At 65.6% G+C, this 19,676-nt stretch overlaps 1 pseudogene; it reads right to left on the minus strand.

Annotated features, from left to right (window-relative positions):
• Window positions 1-2,926: 2,926 nt before the first annotated feature.
• Window positions 2,927-19,676, minus strand: part of LOC138648625 (RNA-binding protein 25-like) — an 87,785-nt pseudogene continuing 71,035 nt past the window's right edge.

Consider the following 19,676-nt stretch of genomic DNA (forward strand, 5'->3'; position numbering starts at 1 on the left):
CTGTCTCGCACGCTCTCGCTCTCTCGCACGCTCTCGCTGTCTCTCGCGCTCTCGCTCTCACTCTCGCACGCTCTCGCTCTCTCGCACGCTCTCACTCTCGCACGCTCTCGCTCTCTCTCGCGCGCACGCTCTCGCGCGCACTCTCTCGCGCGCTCTCGCTCTCTCGTGCTCTCTCTCTCGTGCTCTCTCTCTCGTGCTCTCTCTCTCTCTTGCTCTGTCTCGCACTCTCTCTCGCTCTCTCGAACGCTCTCCCGCACGCTCTCGCTCTCTCTCGCGCTCTCCCGCACGCTCTCGCGCTCTCCCGCACGCTCGCGCTCTCTCGCACGCTCACGCTCTCTTGCATGCTCACGCTCTCTCGCACGCTCTCGCTCGCACGCTCTCTCGCACTCTCTCTCTCTCTCTCTCTCGCGCGCTCTCTCGCTCTCTCTTGCTCTCGCGCGCTCTCTCTCGCGCTCTCGCTCGCGCTCGCTCGCTCTCTCGCGCTCTCTCACTCTCACTCTCGCACGCTCTCACTCTCGCACGCTCTCGCTCTCACTCTCGCACGCTCTCGCTCTCACTCTCGCACGCTCTCGCTCTCGCACGCTCTCGCTCTCTCGCGCGCTCGCTCTCTCTCGCTCTCTCGCGCTCTCTCGCACGCTCTCGCTCTCTCTCGCGCTCTCGCTCTCTCTCGCGCTCTCGCTCTCTCGCACGCTCTCACTCTCGCTCTCTCTCTCGCACGCTCTCGCTCGCTCTCTCGAACGCTCTCCCGCGCGCTCTCGCTCGCTCTCTCGCACTCTCGCACGCTCTCACTCTCGCACGCTCTCGCACGCTCTCGCTCTCTCGCTCTCTCTCGCACGCTCTCGCTCTCTCTCGCACGCTCTCGCTCTCTCGCACGCTCTCGCTCTCTCGCACGCTCTCGCTCTCTCGCTCTCTCGTGCTCTCTCGCACGCTCTCGCTCTCTCTCTCTCTCTCTCTCTCGCACGCTCTCGCTCTCTCGCGCGCTCACGCTCTCTCGCACGCTCTCGCTCTCTCACGATCTCGCTCTCTCGTGCTCTCTCGCACGCTCGCTCTCTCTCGCACGCTCTCGCTCTCTCGCACGCTCTCGCTCTCTCGCACGCTCTCGTGCTCTCTCGCACGCTCGCTCTCTCTCGCTCTCTCTCTCGCACGCTCTCGCTCTCGTGCTCTCTCGCACGCTCGCTCTCTCTCTCGCTCTCTCTCTCGCACGCTCTCGCTCTCTCGCGCGCTCTTGCTCTCTCGCGCTCTCGCGCGCTCTCACTCTCGCACGCTCTCGCTCTCTCTCGCTCTCTCGCACGCTCGCACGCTCTCGCTCTCTCGCACGCTCTTGCTCTCTCGCACGCTCTTGCTCTCTCGCACGCTCTTGCTCTCTCGCACGCTCTCGCTCTCTCGCACGCTCTCGCTCTCGCTCGCGCTCTCTCTCGCTCTCTCGCATGCTCTCTCTCTCGCGCTCTCGAACGCTCTCTCTCTCTCGCGCTCGCTCTCTCGCGCACGCTCGCACGCTCTCTCTCTCGCGCTCTCGCTCTCTCTCGCTCGCTCTTGCTCTCTCGCACGCTCACGCTCTCGCTCGCTCACGCTCTCGCTCTCTCGCGCGCTCTCGCTCTCACGCTCGCTCTCTCTCTCGCACGCTCTCGCGCTCTCTCGCACGCTCTCCCGCACGCTCGCGCTCTCGCGCTCGCTCGCTCGCTCTCGCGCTCGCTCGCTCTCGCACGCTCGCGCTCGCTCGCTCTCGCGCTCGCTCGCTCGCTCTCGCACGCTCTCGCTCTCTCGCGCGCTCTTTCACTCTCGCACGCTCTCTCTCTCGCACTCTCTCTCGCTCTCTCTCGCACGCTCTCTCGCGCTCTCTCGCACGCTCGCTCTCTCTCGCGCTCTCTTTCTCGCACGCTCTCTCGCGCTCTCTCGCACGCTCGCTCTCTCTCGCTCTCTCTCGCTCTCTCTCTCGCGCTCTCTCGCTCTCTCTCTCTCGCACGCTCTCTCGCCGCTCTCTCGCCGCTCTCTCTCGCTCACTCTCTCGCTCTCTCTCTCGCACGCTCTCTCTCTCGCGCTCTCTCGCTCTCTCTCTCGCACGCTCTCTCGCGCTCTCTCGCCGCTCTCGCTCGCTCGCTCGCTCTCTCTCGCTCTCTCGCACGCTCTCACGCTCGCTCTCGCACGCTCTCGCTCTCTCGCGCTCTCCCGCACGCTCTCACTCTCGCGCTCTCTCTCGCGCTCTCTCTCGCACGCTCTCGCACTCTCTCTCGCGCTCTCCCGCACGCTCTCACTCTCTCGCACGCTCTTGCTCTCTCTCGCTCTCTCTCGCACGCTCTCGCGCTCTCTCGCACGCTCACGCTCTCTCGCGCTCTCTCTCGCACGCTCTCTCTCGCACGCTCGCTCTCGCTGTCTCTCGCACTCTCACGCTCGCGCTCTCTCGCACGCTCTCTCACTCTCTCGCGCTCTCGCACGCTCTCTCTCGCTCTCTCACGCTCGCGCGCTCTTTCGTGCTCTCTCTCGCGCTCTCTCTCGCACGCTCTCTTGCGCTCTCCCGCACGCTCTTGCTCTTGCGCTCTCTCTCACGCTCGCTCTCGCACGCTCACGCTCTCTTGCACGCGCTCTCTCGCACGCTCTCGCTCTCTTGCGCTCTCCCGCACGCTCTTGCTCTCGCGCTCTCTCTCGCACGCTCTCTCTCGCACGCTCTCGCTCTCTCTCGCGCTCTCTTGCACGCGCTCTCTCGCACGCTCTCGCTCTCTCTCGCACGCTCTGGCTCTCTCGCACGCTCTCACTCATTCTCGCTCTCTCTCCCGCTCTGGCTCGTTCTCGCTCTCTCGCGCTCTCTCGCTCTTTCTCGCTCTCTCTCGCACGCTCTCACTCTCGCGCTCTCTCACGTTCTCTCTTGTGCTCTCTCGCTCTTTCTCGGTCTCTGGCGCTCTCTCTCGCACGCTCGCTCTCGCGCTCTCTCTCACGCTCTCGCACGCTCTCGCGCTCTCTCTCGCCCGCTCTCGCTCTCTTTCGCGCTCTCTCGCACGCTCTCGCTCTCTCTCGCACGCTCTCGCTCTCTCTCTCGCCCGCTCTCGCTCTCTTTCGCTCTCTCTCGCACGCTCTCGCTCTCTCTCGCACGCTCTCGCTCTCTCTCGCACGCTCTCGCTCTCTCTCGCACGCTCTCGCTCTCTCTCGCACGCTCTCGCGCTCTCTCTCGCCCGCTCTCGCTCTCTTTCGCGCTCTCTCGCACGCTCTCGCTCTCTCTCGCACGCTCTCGCGCTCTCTCTCGCCCGCTCTCGCTCTCTTTCGCTCTCTCTCGCACGCTCTCGCTCTCTCTCGCACGCTCTCGCTCTCTCTCGCACGCTCTCGCTCTCTCTCGCACGCTCTCGCTCTCTCTCGCACGCTCGCGCTCTCTCGCTCTCTCGCACGCTCTCTCACTCTCTCGCGCGCTTTCTCACACTCTCTCGCACGCTCGCACTCTCTCGCTCTCTCTCGCACGCTCACGCTCTCTCGCTCTCTCTCGCACGCTCTCGCTCTCTCGCACGCTCTTGCTCTCTCTTTCGCTCTCTCTCTCGCTCGCTCTTGCTCTCTCTCGCGCGCTCTCACTCTCGCACGCTCTTGCTCTCTCGCACGCTCTTGCTCTCTCGCACGCTCTCTCGCTCGCTCTCTCGCGTGCTCTCACTCTCGCACGCTCTCGCTCGCGCTCTCTCTCGCGCTCTCTCGCACTCGCTCTCTCGCGCACGCTCGCACGCTCTTGCTCTCGCACGCGCACGCTCTCTCGCACGCTCTCTCTCGCGCTCTCGCTCTCTCTCGCTCGCTCTTGCTCTCTCGCACGCTCTCTCGCACGCTCTTGCTCTCTCTCGCGCTCTCTCGCTCTCTCTCTCGCACGCTCTCGCGCTCTCTCGCACGCTCTCCCGCACGCTCTCGCTCGCGCTCTCGCGCTCGCTCGCGCTCTTTCACTCGCGCTCTCTCGCACGCTCTCACTCTCGCTCTCTCGCTCTCTCGCACGCTCTCTCTCGCTCTCTCTCTCGCGCTCACTCTCTCTCGCACGCTCTCTCGCACGCTCGCTCGCGCTCGCTCGCTCTCTCGCGCTCTCTCGCTCTCTCTCTCGCGCTCTCTCGCCGCTCTCTCGCTCACTCTCTCGCGCTCTCTCTCTCGCACGCTCTCTCTCGCACGCTCTCTCGCACGCTCGCTCTCGCACGCTCTCGCTCTCTCGCGCTCTCCCGCACGCTCTTACTCTCTCGCTCTCTCGCGCTCTCTCTCGCACGCTCTCGCACTCTCTCTCGCGCTCTCCCGCACGCTCTCACTCTCTCGCACGCTCTTGCTCTCTCTCGCACGCTCTCTCGCGCTCTCTTGCACGCTCTCTCTCGCACGCTCTCTCGCGCTCTCCTGCACGCTCTTGCTCTCGCGCTCTCTCTCACGCTCGCTCTCGCACGCTCACGCTCTCTCGCACGCTCTCGCGCTCTCTCGCACGCTCTCTCTCGCACGCTCGCTCTCGCACGCTCGCTCTCGCTGTCTCTCGCACTCTCACGCTCGCGCTCTCTCGCACGCTCTCTCACTCTCTCGCGCTCTCGCACGCTGTCTCTCGCTCTCTCACGCACGCTCTCTCGCGCACGCTCTCGCTGTCTCGCACGCTCTCCCTCTCTCTCGCGCTCTCTCGCTCGCTCTCGCACGCTCTCGCTCTCTTGCTCTCTCTCGCACGCTCTCGCTCTCTCGCATGCTCTCGCTCGCACGCTCTCGCATGCTCTCTCTCGCACGCTCTCGCTCTCTCTTGCGCACGCTCTCCCTCTCTCTCGCGCTCTCTCGCACGCTCTCGCTCTCTCTCTCGCACGCTCTCTCGCTCTCTCTCGCACGCTCTCTCGCTCTCTCTCGCACGCTCTCGCTCTCTCGCACGCTCTCGCTCTCTCTCGCACGCTCTCGCTCTCTCTCGCACGCTCTCGCTCTCTCTCGCACGCTCTCGCTCTCTCTCGCACGCTCTCGCTCTCTCTCTTGCACGCTCTCGCGCTCTCTCTCGCACGCTCGCGCTCTCGCTCTCGCACGCTCGCTCTCTCGCGCGCTCTCGCACGCTCGCGCTCTCTCGCGCGCTCTCGCTCTCTCTCGCGCTCTCTCGCTCGCTCTCGCGCTCTCTCTCGCACGCTCTCTCGCACGCTCTCGCTCTCTCGCGCTCTCTCGCTCGCTCTCGCGCTCTCTCGCTCACACCCTCTTGCACGCTCGCGCTCTCTCACGCTCTCTTGCACGCTCTCGCGCTCTCTCTCGCACGCTCGCACTCTCTCGCGCACGCTCTCGCACTCTCACTCTCGCGCTCTCTCGCACGCTCTCGCGCTCTCGCACGCTCTCGCACGCTCTCTCTCTCGCACGCTCTCGCTCTCTCTCGCACGCTCTCGCTCTCTCTCGCACGCTCTCTCACTCTCTCGCGCGCTCGCACTCTCTCGCACGCTCACGCTCTCTCTCGCTCTCTCTCGCACGCTCTCGCTCTCACTCTCGCACGCTCTTGCTCTCTCGCACGCTCTTGCTCTCTCTCACGCTCTCTCTCGCTCGCTCTCTCGCGCGCTCTCGCTCGCTCTCTCGCACGCTCTCGCTCTCTCGCATGCTCTCGCTCTCTCTCGAACGCTCTCTCACTCTCTCGCGCGCTTTCTCACTCTCTCGCACGCTCGCACTCTCTCGCACGCTCACGCTCTCTCTCGCTCTCTCTCGCACGCTCTCGCTCTCACTCTCGCACGCTCTTGCTCTCTCGCACGCTCTTGCTCTCTCTCACGCTCTCTCTCGCTCGCTCTCTCGCGCGCTCTCGCTCGCTCTCTCGCGCGCTCTCGCTCGCTCTCGAACGCTCTCTCTCGCGCTCGCTCGCTCTCTCGCATGCTCTCGCTCTCTCTCGAACGCTCTCTCTCGCGCTCGCTCGCTCTCTCGCATGCTCTCGCTCTCTCTCGAACGCTCTCTCTCGCGCTCGCTCTCTCGCGCACGCTCGCACGCTCTTGCTCTCGCACGCTCATGCTCTCTCGCACGCTCTCTCTCGCGCTCTCTCTGCCTCGCTCTCGCACGCTCGCTCTCGCTCTCTCTCTCGCACGCTCTCGCTCTCTCACGCTCGCTCTCGCTCTCTCTCTCTCGCACGCTCTCTCTCGCGCTCGCTCGCGCTCTTTCACTCTCGCACGCTCTCGCTCTCTCGCACGCTCACTCTCGCTCTCTCGCACGCTCTCACTCTCGCTCTCTCGCACGCTCTCTCTCGCACGCTCTCTCGCGCTCACTCTCTCGCACGCTCTCTCGCACGCTCGCTCTCGCTCGCTCGCTCTCTCTCTCGCGCTCTCTCGCTCTCTCGCACGCTCTCTCGCGCTCTCTCGCACGCTCTCTCTCGCTCACACCCTCTTGCACGCTCGCGCTCTCTCTCGCACGCTCTCTTGCACGCTCTCGCGCTCTCTCTCGCACGCTCGCACTCTCTCGCGCACGCTCTCGCACTCTCGCACGCTCTCGCTCTCTCTCGCTCTCTCTCGCACGCTCTCGCTCTCTCGCACGCTCGCTCGCTCTCTCGCACGCTCGCGCTCTCTCTCGCACGCTCGCGCTCTCTCGCTCTCTCTCGCACGCTCTCTCACTCTCTCGCGCGCTTTTTCACACTCTCTCGCACGCTCGCACTCTCTCGCTCTCTCTCGCACGCGCTCGCTCGCGCTCTCTCGCACGCTCTCGCTCTCTCGCACGCTCTTGCTCTCTCGCTCTCTCTGGCGCGCTCTCACTCTCGCACGCTCTTGCTCTCTCGCTCTCTCTCGCGCGCTCTCACTCTCGCACGCTCTTGCTCTCTCGCACGCTCTTGCTCTCTCGCACGCTCTTGCTCTCTCTCACGCTCTCTCTCACGCTCTCGCTCGCTCTCGCTCTCTCGCGCTCGCTCTCTCGCGCGCTCTCACTCTCGCGCTCTCTCGCACGCTCTCGCTCTCGCTCGCGCTCTCTCTCTCTCGCTCTCTCGCACGCTCTCGCGCTCTCGCACGCTCTCTCTCGCGCTCTCGCTCTCTCTTGCTCTCTCGCACGCTCTCGCTCTCTCGCGCGCTCTCGCTCTCTCGCGCGCTCTCGCTCTCTCACGCTCGCTCTCTCTCTCGCACGCTCTCGCTCTCTCTCTCGCACGCTCTCGCTCTCTCTCTCGCACGCTCTCGCTCTCTCTCGCGCTCTCTCGCTCTCTCACGCTCGCTCTCTCTCGCGCTCTCTCGCTCTCTCTCGCGCGCTCTCGCGCTCTCTCGCACGCTCTCCCGCACGCTCTCGCTCTCTCTCACGCTCTCCCGCACGCTCTCGCTCGCTCTCTCTCTCTCTCGCTCTCTCTCTCTCGCACGCTCTCTCGCCGCTCTCTCTCGCACGCTCTCTCTCGCTCTCTCTCGCACACGCTCTCTCGCACGCTCGCTCTCGCACGCTCTCCCTCGCGCTCTTTCACTCTCGCGCGCTCTCGCTCTCTCGCACGCTCTCTCTCTCGCACGCTCTCTCTCGCGCGCTCACTCTCTCTCGCACGCTCTCTCGCGCTCTCTCGCACGCTCGCTCTCGCTCGCTCGCTCTCTCTCTCGCGCTCTCTCGCTCTCTCTCTCGCACGCTCTCTCGCGCTCTCTCGCCGCTCTCTCTCGCTCACTCTCTCGCGCTCTCTCTCTCGCACGCTCTCTCTCGCACGCTCTCTCGCACGCTTGCTCTCGCTCTCTCGCGCTCTCCCGCACGCTCACTCTCGCGCTCTCTCGCGCGCTCTCACTCTCGCGCTCTCTCGCGCTCTCTCTCGCACGCTCTCGCACTCTCTCTCGCGCTCTCCCGCACGCTCTCACTCTCTCGCACGCTCTTGCTCTCTCTCGCACGCTCTCTCTCGCACGCTCTCGCTCTCTTGCGCTCTCCTGCACGCTCTTGCTCTCGCGCTCTCTCTCACGCTCGCTCTCGCACGCTCACGCTCTCTCGCACGCTCTCGCGCTCTCTCTCGCACGCTCGCTCTCGCTGTCTCTCGCACTCTCACGCTCGCGCTCTCGCACGCTCTCTCACTCTCTCGCGCTCTCGCACGCTGTCTCTCGCTCTCTCACGCACGCTCTCGCTGTCTCGCACGCTCTCCCTGTCTCGCACGCTCTCCCTCTCTCTCGCGCTCTCTCGCACGCTCTCACTCTCTCGCATGCTCTCGCTCGCACGCTCTCGCTCTCGCTCGCTCGCTCTCTCTCGCACGCTCTCGCTCTCTCTCGCATGCTCTCTCTCGCACGCTCTCGCTCTCTCTCGCGCACGCTCTCCCTCTCTCTCACGCTCTCTCGCTCGCTCTCTCTCGCACGCTCTCGCTCTCTCTCGCACGCTCTCTCGCTCGCTCTCGCTCTCTCTCGCACGCTCTCGCTCTCTCGCACGCTCTCGCTCTCTCTCGCACGCTCTCTCTCGCACGCTCTCGCTCTCTCTCGCACGCTCTCTCTCGCACGCGCTCGCTCTCACACCCTCTTGCACGCTCTCGCGCGCGCTCTCTCGCACGCTCTCGCGCGCTCTAGCTCTCTCGCACGCTCTCTCTCGCGCTCTCGCTCTCTCGTGCGCTCGCGCTCTCGCACGCTCGCGCTCTCGCTCTCTCGCGCGCTCTTGCTCTCTCGCTCGCTCTCGCGCTCTCTCTCGCTCACACCCTCTTGCATGCTCGCGCTCTCTCTCGCACGCTCTCTCGCACGCTCTCGCTCTCTCGCGCTCTCTCGCGCACGCTCTCGCACTCTCACTCTCGCGCTCTCTCGCACGCTCGCTCTCTCGCACGCTCTCTCGCACGCTCTCGCTCTCTCGCGCTCTCTCGCGCACGCTCTCGCACTCTCACTCTCGCGCTCTCTCGCACGCTCTCGCTCTCTCTCGCACGCTCTCGCTCTCTCTCGCACGCTCTCGCTCTCTCTCGCACGCTCTCGCTCTCTCTCGCACGCTCTCTTGCACGCTCTCGCGCTCTCTCTCGCACGCTCGCACTCTCTCGCGCACGCTCTCGCACTCTCGCACGCTCTCGCTCTCTCTCGCTCTCTCTCGCACGCTCTCGCTCTCTCGCACGCTCGCTCGCTCTCTCGCACGCTCGCGCTCTCTCTCGCACGCTCGCGCTCTCTCGCTCTCTCTCGCACGCTCTCTCACTCTCTCGCGCGCTTTTTCACACTCTCTCGCACGCTCGCACTCTCTCGCTCTCTCTCGCACGCGCTCGCTCGCGCTCTCTCGCACGCTCTCGCTCTCTCGCACGCTCTTGCTCTCTCGCTCTCTCTGGCGCGCTCTCACTCTCGCACGCTCTTGCTCTCTCGCTCTCTCTCGCGCGCTCTCACTCTCGCACGCTCTTGCTCTCTCGCACGCTCTTGCTCTCTCGCACGCTCTTGCTCTCTCTCACGCTCTCTCGCACGCTCTCGCTCGCTCTCGCTCTCTCGCGCTCGCTCTCTCGCGCGCTCTCACTCTCGCACGCTCTCGCTCGCGCTCTCTCTCTCTCGCTCTCTCGCACGCTCTCGCGCTCTCGCACGCTCTCTCTCGCGCTCTCGCTCTCTCTTGCTCTCTCGCACGCTCTCGCTCTCTCGCGCGCTCTCGCTCTCTCGCGCGCTCTCGCTCTCTCACGCTCGCTCTCTCTCTCGCACGCTCTCGCTCTCTCTCTCGCACGCTCTCGCTCTCTCTCGCGCTCTCTCGCTCTCTCACGCTCGCTCTCGCTCTCTCTCGCGCTCTCTCGCTCTCTCTCGCGCGCTCTCGCGCTCTCTCGCACGCTCTCCCGCACGCTCTCGCTCTCTCTCACGCTCTCCCGCACGCTCTCGCTCGCTCTCTCTCTCTCTCGCTCTCTCTCTCTCGCACGCTCTCTCGCCGCTCTCTCTCGCACGCTCTCTCTCGCTCTCTCTCGCACACGCTCTCTCGCACGCTCGCTCTCGCACGCTCTCCCTCGCGCTCTTTCACTCTCGCGCGCTCTCGCTCTCTCGCACGCTCTCTCTCTCGCACGCTCTCTCTCGCGCGCTCACTCTCTCTCGCACGCTCTCTCGCGCTCTCTCGCACGCTCGCTCTCGCTCGCTCGCTCTCTCTCTCGCGCTCTCTCGCTCTCTCTCTCGCACGCTCTCTCGCGCTCTCTCGCCGCTCTCTCTCGCTCACTCTCTCGCGCTCTCTCTCTCGCACGCTCTCTCTCGCACGCTCTCTCGCACGCTTGCTCTCGCACGCTCTCGCTCTCTCGCGCTCTCCCGCACGCTCACTCTCGCGCTCTCTCGCGCGCTCTCACTCTCGCGCTCTCTCGCGCTCTCTCTCGCACGCTCTCGCACTCTCTCTCGCGCTCTCCCGCACGCTCTCACTCTCTCGCACGCTCTTGCTCTCTCTCGCACGCTCTCTCTCGCACGCTCTCGCTCTCTTGCGCTCTCCTGCACGCTCTTGCTCTCGCGCTCTCTCTCACGCTCGCTCTCGCACGCTCACGCTCTCTCGCACGCTCTCGCGCTCTCTCTCGCACGCTCGCTCTCGCTGTCTCTCGCACTCTCACGCTCGCGCTCTCGCACGCTCTCTCACTCTCTCGCGCTCTCGCACGCTGTCTCTCGCTCTCTCACGCACGCTCTCGCTGTCTCGCACGCTCTCCCTGTCTCGCACGCTCTCCCTCTCTCTCGCGCTCTCTCGCACGCTCTCACTCTCTCGCATGCTCTCGCTCGCACGCTCTCGCTCTCGCTCGCTCGCTCTCTCTCGCACGCTCTCGCTCTCTCTCGCATGCTCTCTCTCGCACGCTCTCGCTCTCTCTCGCGCACGCTCTCCCTCTCTCTCACGCTCTCTCGCTCGCTCTCTCTCGCACGCTCTCGCTCTCTCTCGCACGCTCTCTCGCTCGCTCTCGCTCTCTCTCGCACGCTCTCGCTCTCTCGCACGCTCTCGCTCTCTCTCGCACGCTCTCTCTCGCACGCTCTCGCTCTCTCTCGCACGCTCTCTCTCGCACGCGCTCGCTCTCACACCCTCTTGCACGCTCTCGCGCGCGCTCTCTCGCACGCTCTCGCGCGCTCTAGCTCTCTCGCACGCTCTCTCTCGCGCTCTCGCTCTCTCGTGCGCTCGCGCTCTCGCACGCTCGCGCTCTCGCTCTCTCGCGCGCTCTTGCTCTCTCGCTCGCTCTCGCGCTCTCTCTCGCTCACACCCTCTTGCATGCTCGCGCTCTCTCTCGCACGCTCTCTCGCACGCTCTCGCTCTCTCGCGCTCTCTCGCGCACGCTCTCGCACTCTCACTCTCGCGCTCTCTCGCACGCTCGCTCTCTCGCACGCTCTCTCGCACGCTCTCGCTCTCTCGCGCTCTCTCGCGCACGCTCTCGCACTCTCACTCTCGCGCTCTCTCGCACGCTCTCGCTCTCTCTCGCACGCTCTCGCTCTCTCTCGCACGCTCTCGCTCTCTCTCGCACGCTCTCGCTCTCTCTCGCACGCTCTCGCTCTCGCACGCTCTCGCTCTCTCTCGCACGCTCTCGCTCTCTCTCGCACGCTCTCACACTCTCGCGCGCTCTCACTCTCTCGCGCGCTTTCTCACACTCTCTCGCACGCTCGCACTCTCTCGCACGCTCTCTCGCACGCTCACGCTCTCTCTCGCTCTCTCTCTCTCTCGCTCTTGCTCTCTCGCTCTCTCTCGCGCTCTCACTCTCGCGCGCTTTCTCACACTCTCGCACGCTCTCTCGCACGCTCACGCTCTCTCTCGCTCTCTCTCTCTCGCTCGCTCTTGCTCTCTCTCACGCTCTCTCGCTCGCTCGCGCTCGCTCTCTCGCTCGCTCGCGCTCGCTCTCTCGCGCGCTCTCGCTCTCGCTCGCGCTCTCTCGCGCTCTCTCTCGCTCTCTCGCACGCTCTCTCGCATGCTCTCGCTCTCTCTCTCGCGCTCTCGAACGCTCTCTCTCGCTCTTGCTCTCGCACGCTCATGCTCTCTCGCACGCTCTCTCGCTCTCTCTCTCGCTCTCTCGCACGCTCTCGCTCTCTCTCGCGCTCTCTCGCTCTCTCTCTCGCTCGCGCTCTTTCACTCTCGCGCGCTCTCGCTCTCTCGCACGCTCTCGCTCTCTCGCACGCTCTCGCTCTCTCGCACGCTCTCTCTCGCACCTCTCTCGCGCGCTCACTCTCTCGCACGCTCTCTCGCACGCTCGCTCTCTCTCGCTCGCTCTCTCTCGCGCTCTCTCGCGCGCTCTCACTCTCGCGCTCTCTCGCGCTCTCTCTCGCACGCTCTCGCGCTCTCCCGCACGCTCTCACTCTCTCGCACGCTCTTGCTCTCTCTCGCACGCTCTCTCGCGCTCTCTCGCACGCTCTCTCTCGCTCTCTTGCGCTCTCCTGCACGCTCTTGCTCTCGCGCTCTCTCACGCTCGCTCTCGCACGCTCACGCTCTCTCGCACGCTCTCGCGCTCTCTCTCGCACGCTCGCTCTCGCTGTCTCTCGCACTCTCACGCTCGCGCTCTCGCACGCTCTCTCACTCTCTCGCGCTCTCGCACGCTGTCTCTCGCTCTCTCACGCACGCTCTCGCTGTCTCGCACGCTCTCCCTGTCTCGCACGCTCTCTTGCTCTCTCTCGCACGCTCTCGCACGCTCTCACTCTCTCGCATGCGCTCGCACGCTCTCGCTCTCGCTCGCACGCTCTCGCTCTCTCTCGCACGCTCTCGCTCTCTCTCGCATGCTCTCTCTCGCACGCTCTCGCTCTCTCGCGCACGCTCTCCCTCTCTCTCGCGCTCTCTCGCTCGCTCTCGCACGCTCTCGCTCTCTTGCTCTCTCTCGCACGCTCTCGCACGCTCTCACTCTCTCGCATGCTCTCGCTCGCACGCTCTCGCTCTCGCTCGCACGCTCTCGCTCTCTCTCTCGCACGCTCTCGCTCTCTCTCGCATGCTCTCTCTCGCGCTCTCGCTCTCTCGCGCACGCTCTCCCTCTCTCTCGCGCTCTCTCGCTCGCTCTCTCTCGCACGCTCTCTCGCACGCTCTCTCGCTCTCTCTCGCACGCTCTCGCTCTCTCTCGCACGCTCTCGCTCTCTCGCACGCTCTCGCTCTCTCTCGCACGCTCTCGCTCTCTCTCGCACGCTCTCGCTCTCTCTCGCACGCTCTCTCTCGCACGCGCTCGCTCTCACACCCTCTTGCACGCTCTCGCGCTCTCTCTCGCGCTCTCTCTCGCACGCTCTCGCTCTCTCTTGCACGCTCTCGCTCTCTCTTGCACGCTCTCGCGCTCTCTCGCACGCTCTCGCTCTCTCGCACGCTCTCTCTCGCACGCTCGCGCTCTCGCTCTCTCGCGCGCTCTCGCACGCTCTCGCTCTCTCTCGCACGCTCTCGCGCGCTCTCGCTCTCTCGCACGCTCTCTCTCGCACGCTCGCGCTCTCGCTCTCTCGCGCGCTCTCGCTCTCGCGCGCTCTTGCTCTCTCGCACGCTCTCGCTCTCTCTCGCACGCTCTCGCTCTCTCTCGCACGCTCTCGCTCTCTCTCGCGCTCTCACTCTCTCGCGCGCTTTCTCACACTCTCTCGCACGCTCGCACTCTCTCGCACGCTCTCTCGCACGCTCACGCTCTCTCTCGCGCGCTCTCACTATCACACGCTCTTGCTCTCTCGCACGCTCTTGCTCTCTCTCACGCTCTCTCTCGCGCTCTCTCGCACGCTCTCGCTCTCTCGCATGCTCTCGCTCTCTCTCTCTCGCTCTCGAACGCTCTCTCGCGCACGCTCGCACGCTCTTGCTCTCGCACGCTCATGCTCTCGCACGCTCTCTCGCGCGCTCTCGCTCTCTCTCGCTCTCTCTCTCGCACGCTCTCTCTCGCGCTCGCTCGCGCTCTTTCACTCTCGCGCGCTCTCGCTCTCTCGCACGCTCTCACTCTCGCTCTCTCGCACGCTCTCACTCTCGCTCTCTCGCACGCTCTCTCTCTCGCACGCTCTCTCTCGCTCTCTCTCGCGCGCTCACTCTCTCTCGCACGCTCTCTCTCGCGCTCTCGCTCTCTCTCGCTCGCTCTTGCTCTCTCACGCTCGCTCTCGCTCTCTCTCGCACGCTCTCGCTCTCTCTCGCGCTCTCTCGCGCTCTCTCGCTCTCTCTCTCGCACGCTCTCTCTCGCGCTCGCTCGCGCTCTTTCACTCTCGCGCGCTCTCGCTCTCTCGCACGCTCTCACTCTCGCTCTCTCGCACGCTCTCTCTCTCGCACGCTCTCTCTCGCTCTCTCTCGCTCTCTCTCGCGCGCTCACTCTCTCTCGCACGCTCTTGCTCTCTCACGCTCGCTCTCGCTCTCTCTCGCACGCTCTCGCTCTCTCTCGCGCTCTCTCTCTCGCACGCTCTCTCTCGCGCTCGCTCGCGCTCTTTCACTCTCGCGCGCTCTCGCTCTCTCGCACGCTCTCACTCTCGCTCTCTCGCACGCTCTCTCTCTCGCACGCTCTCTCTCGCTCTCTCTCGCGCGCTCACTCTCTCTCGCACGCTCTCTCTCGCGCTCTCGCTCTCTCTCGCTCGCTCTTGCTCTCTCACGCTCGCTCTCGCTCTCTCTCGCACGCTCTCGCTCTCTCTCGCGCTCTCTCGCTCTCTCTCTCGCTCGCGCTCTTTCACTCTCGCGCGCTCTCGCTCTCTCGCACGCTCTCACTCTCGCTCTCTCGCACGCTCTCTCTCGCACGCTCTCTCTCGCGCGCTCACTCTCTCTCGCACGCTCTTGCTCTCTCACGCTCGCTCTCGCTCTCTCTCGCACGCTCTCGCTCTCTCTCGCGCTTTCTCTCTCGCACGCTCTCTCTCGCTCGCTCGCGCTCTTTCACTCTCGCGCGCTCTCGCTCTCTCGCACGCTCTCACTCTCGCTCTCTCGCACGCTCTCTCTCTCTCGCGCGCTCTCTCGCACGCTCTCCCGCACGCTCTCGCTCGCTCTCTCTCTCGCTCTCTCGCCGCTCTCTCTCGCTCACTCTCTCGCGCTCTCTCTCGCACGCTCTCTCTCGCTCTCTCTCGCACGCTCTCCCGCACGCTCTCGCTCGCGCTCTTTCACTCTCGCGCGCTCTCGCTCTCTCGCACGCTCTCTCTCTCGCACGCTCTCTCTCGCTCTCGCGCGCTCACTCTCTCTCGCACGCTCTCTCGCGCTCTCTCGCACGCTCGCTCTCTCTCTCTCGCGCTCTCTCGCTCTCTCTCTCGCACGCTCTCTCGCGCTCTCTCGCCGCTCTCTCTCGCTCACTCTCGCGCTCTCTCTCTCGCACGCTCTCGCTCTCTCGCGCTCTCCCGCACGCTCACTCTCGCGCTCTCTCGCGCGCTCTCACTCTCGCGCTCTCTCTCGCACGCTCTCGCACTCTCTCTCGCGCTCTCCCGCACGCTCTCACTCTCTCGCACGCTCTCTCTCGCACGCTCTCGCTCTCTCGCACGCTCTCGCTCTCTCTCGCACGCTCTCGCTCTCACACCCTCTTGCACGCTCTCGCGCTCTCTCTCTCGCGCTCTCTCGCACGCTCTCACGCGCTCTAGCTCTCTCGCACGCTCTCTCTCGCACGCTCGCGCTCTCGCTCTCTCGCGCGCTCTTGCTCTCTCGCTCGCTCTCGCGCTCTCTCGCTCACACCCTCTTGCATGCTCGCGCTCTCTCTCGCACGCTCTCTCGCACGCTCTCGCTCTCTCGCGCACGCTTTCGCACTCTCACTCTCGCGCACGCTCTCGCACTCTCACTCTCGCGCTCTCTCGCACGCTCTCGCTCTCTCTCGCACGCTCTCGCTCTCTCTCGCACGCTCTCGCTCTCTCTCGCACGCTCTCACTCTCTCGCGCGCTCTCACTCTCTCGCGCGCTTTCTCACACTCTCTCGCACTCTCTCGCACGCTCTCTCGCACTCTCTCGCACGCTCTCTCTCGCTCTCTTGCGCTCTCCTGCACGCTCTTGCTCTCGCGCTCTCTCTCACGCTCGCTCTCGCACGCTCACGCTCTCTCGCACGCTCTCGCGCTCTCTCGCACGCTCGCTCTCGCTGTTTCTCGCACTCACGCTCGCGCTCTCGCACGCTCTCTCACGCTCTCGCACGCTGTCTCTCGCTCTCTCACGCACGCTCTCGCTGTCTCGCACGCTCTCCCTGTCTCGCACGCTCTCCCTCTCTCGCGCTCTCTCGCACGCTCTCGCTCTCTTGCTCTCTCTCGCACGCTCTCGCACGCTCTCACTCTCTCGCATGCTCTCGCTCGCACGCTCTCGCTCTCGCTCGCACGCTCTCGCTCTCTCGCATGCTCTCTCTCGCACGCTCTCGCTCTCTCTCGCGCACGCTCTCCCTCTCTCGCGCTCTCTCGCTCGCTCTCTCTCGCACGCTCTCGCTCTCTCTCGCACGCTCTCTCGCTCGCTCTCGCTCTCTCTCGCACGCTCTCGCTCTCTCGCACGCTCTCGCTCTCTCGCACGCTCTCGCTCTCGCTCTCTCGCACGCTCTCTCTCTCTCTCGCGCTCTCTCGCACGCTCTCTCTCTCTCTCTCGCGCTCTCTCTCGCACTCTCTCGCACTCTCACTCTCTCTCGCACGCTCGCTCTCTCGCTCTCTCTCGCTCTCACACCCTCTTGCACGCTCTCGCTCTCTCGCACTCTCTCTCGCGCTCTCTCTCGCACGCTCGCGCTCTCGCTCTCTCTCGCACGCTCGCTGCCTCGCACGCTCTCTCGCTCTCTCTCGCACGCTCTCGCTGTCTCGCACGCTCTCCATCTCGCTCGCACGCTCTCTCTCGCGCACGCTCTCGCGCGCTCTCCCTCTCTCTCGCGCTCTCTCGCACGCTCTCGCTCTCTCTCGCACGCTCTCGCTCTCTCTCGCACGCTCTCGCTCTCTCTCGCACGCGCTCGCTCTCACACCCTCTTGCACGCTCTCGCGCTCTCTCTCGCGCTCTCTCGCACGCTCGCGCTCTCTCGCTCTCTCTCGCACGCTCTCGCACGCTCTCGCTCTCTCGCACGCTCTCTCGCGCTCACACCCTCTTGCACGCTCGCGCTCTCTCTCGCACGCTCTTGCTCTCTCTCACGCTCTCTTGCACGCTCTCGCTCGCTCTCACACCCTCTTGCACGCTCTCGCACTCTCTCGCACTCTCACTCTCTCTCGCACGCTCGCTCTCTCGCTCTCTCTCGCTCTCACACCCTCTTGCACGCTCTCGCTCTCTCGCACTCTCTCTCGCGCTCTCTCTCGCACGCTCGCGCTCTCGCTCTCTCTCGCACGCTCGCTGCCTCGCACGCTCTCTCGCTCTCTCTCGCACGCTCTCGCTGTCTCGCACGCTCTCCATCTCGCTCGCACGCTCTCTCTCGCGCACGCTCTCGCGCGCTCTCCCTCTCTCTCGCGCTCTCTCGCACGCTCTCGCTCTCTCTCGCACGCTCTCGCTCTCTCTCGCACGCTCTCGCTCTCTCTCGCACGCTCTCGCTCTCTCTCGCACGCTCTCGCTCTCTCGCACGCTCTCGCTCTCTCTCGCACGCTCTCGCTCTCTCTCGCACGCTCTCGCTCTCTCTCGCACGCTCTCGCTCTCTCTCGCACGCTCTCGCTCTCTCGCACGCTCTCTCGCTCTCTCTCACGCTCTCGCTGTCTCGCACGCTCTCGCTCTCTCTCGCGCTCTCTCGCTCTCTCTCGCACGCTCTCGCTGTCTCGCACGCTCTCACACCCTCTCGCACGCTCTCGCTCTCTCGCACTCTCTCTCGCGCTCTCTTGCACGTTCTCGCGCTCTCTCTCGCACGCTCGCGCTCTCGCGCTCTCTCGCACGCTCTCTCTCGCACGCTCGCGCACGCTCTCGCTGCCTCGCACGCTCTCCCTCTCTCGCTCTCTCTTGCACGCTCTCGCTCTCTCTCGTACGCTCTCTCGCACGCTCTCGCTCTCTCTCGCACGCTCTCGCTCTCTCTCGCACGCTCTCTCGCGCACGCTCTCGCTGTCTCGCTCGCTCTCGCACGCTCTCTCGCGCACGCTCTCGCTCTCTCGCACGCTCTCCCTCTCTCTCGCGCGCTCTCGCTCTCTCGCGCACGCTCTCGCTGTCTCGCACGCTCTCCCTCTCTCTCGCTCTCTCGCGCGCTCTCGCTCTCTCGCGCACGCTCTCGCTCTCTCGCGCGCTCTCGCTGTCTCGCACGCTCTCCCTCTCGCTCGCACGCTCTCTCTCGCACGCTCTCGCTCTCTCTCGCACGCTCTCGCTCTCTCTCGCACGCTCTCGCTCTCTCTCGCACGCTCTCTCGCTCTCTCTCGCACGCTCTCGCTGTCTCGCACGCTCTCCCTCTCTCTCGCGCGCTCTCGCTGTCTCGCACGCTCTCCCTCTCGCTCGCACGCTCTCGCTCTCTCGCACGCTCTCACTCTCGCTCTCTCGCACGCTCTCTCTCTCGCACGCTCTCTCGCGCTCACTCTCTCTCGCACGCTCTCGCTCGCTCGCTCTCTCTCTCGCGCTCTCTCGCTCTCTCGCACGCTCTCTCGCGCTCTCTCGCACGCTCTCTCTCGCTCACACCCTCTTGCACGCTCGCGCTCTCTCTCGCACGCTCTCTTGCACGCTCTCGCGCTCTCTCTCGCACGCTCGCACTCTCTCGCGCACGCTCTCGCACTCTCGCACGCTCTCGCTCTCTCTCGCTCTCTCTCGCACGCTCTCGCTCTCTCGCACGCTCGCGCTCTCTCTCGCACGCTCGCGCTCTCTCGCTCTCTCTCGCACGCTCTCTCACTCTCTCGCGCGCTTTCTCACACTCTCTCGCACGCTCGCACTCTCTCGCTCTCTCTCGCACGCGCTCGCTCGCGCTCTCTCGCACGCTCTCGCTCTCTCGCACGCTCTTGCTCTCTCGCTCTCTCTGGCGCGCTCTCACTCTCGCACGCTCTTGCTCTCTCGCTCTCTCTCGCGCGCTCTCACTCTCGCACGCTCTTGCTCTCTCGCACGCTCTTGCTCTCTCGCACGCTCTTGCTCTCTCTCACGCTCTCTCGCACGCTCACGCTCGCTCTCGCTCTCTCGCGCTCGCTCTCTCGCGCGCTCTCACTCTCGCACGCTCTCGCGCTCTCTCGCACGCTCTCGCTCGCGCTCTCTCTCTCTCGCTCTCTCGCGCTCTCGCACGCTCTCTCTCGCGCTCTCGCTCTCTCTCGCTCTCTCGCACGCTCTCGCTCTCTCGCGCGCTCTCGCTCTCTCGCGCGCTCTCGCTCTCTCACGCTCGCTCTCGCTCTCTCTCTCGCACGCTCTCGCTCTCTCTCTCGCACGCTCGCTCTCGCTCTCTCTCGCGCTCTCTCGCTCTCTCTCGCACGCTCTCGCGCTCTCGCGCTCTCTCGCACGCTCTCCCGCACGCTCTCGCTCGCTCTCTCTCACGCTCTCCCGCACGCTCTCGCTCGCTCTCTCTCTCTCGCACGCTCTCTCGCCGCTCTCTCTCGCTCACTCTCTCGCGCTCTCTCTCGCACGCTCTCTCTCGCTCTCTCTCGCACACGCTCTCTCGCACGCTCGCTCTCGCACGCTCTCCCTCGCGCTCTTTCACTCTCGCGCGCTCTCGCTCTCTCGCACGCTCTCTCGCACGCTCTCTCTCGCGCGCTCACTCTCTCTCGCACGCTCTCTCGCGCTCTCTCGCACGCTCGCTCTCGCTCGCTCGCTCTCTCTCTCGCGCTCTCTCGCTCTCTCTCTCGCACGCTCTCTCGCGCTCTCTCGCCGCTCTCTCTCGCTCACTCTCTCGCGCTCTCTCTCTCGCACGCTCTCTCTCGCACGCTCTCTCGCACGCTTGCTCTCGCACGCTCTCGCTCTCTCGCGCTCTCCCGCACGCTCACTCTCGCGCTCTCTCGCGCGCTCTCACTCTCGCGCTCTCTCTCGCACGCTCTCGCACTCTCTCTCGCGCTCTCCCGCACGCTCTCACTCTCTCGCACGCTCTTGCTCTCTCTCGCACGCTCTCTCTCGCACGCTCTCGCTCTCTTGCGCTCTCCTGCACGCTCTTGCTCTCGCGCTCTCTCTCACGCTCGCTCTCGC

The sequence above is a fragment of the Ranitomeya imitator genome, chromosome 9 (genome assembly GCF_032444005.1).
Source record: "Ranitomeya imitator isolate aRanImi1 chromosome 9, aRanImi1.pri, whole genome shotgun sequence".
Lineage (NCBI taxonomy): Eukaryota > Metazoa > Chordata > Amphibia > Anura > Dendrobatidae > Ranitomeya > Ranitomeya imitator.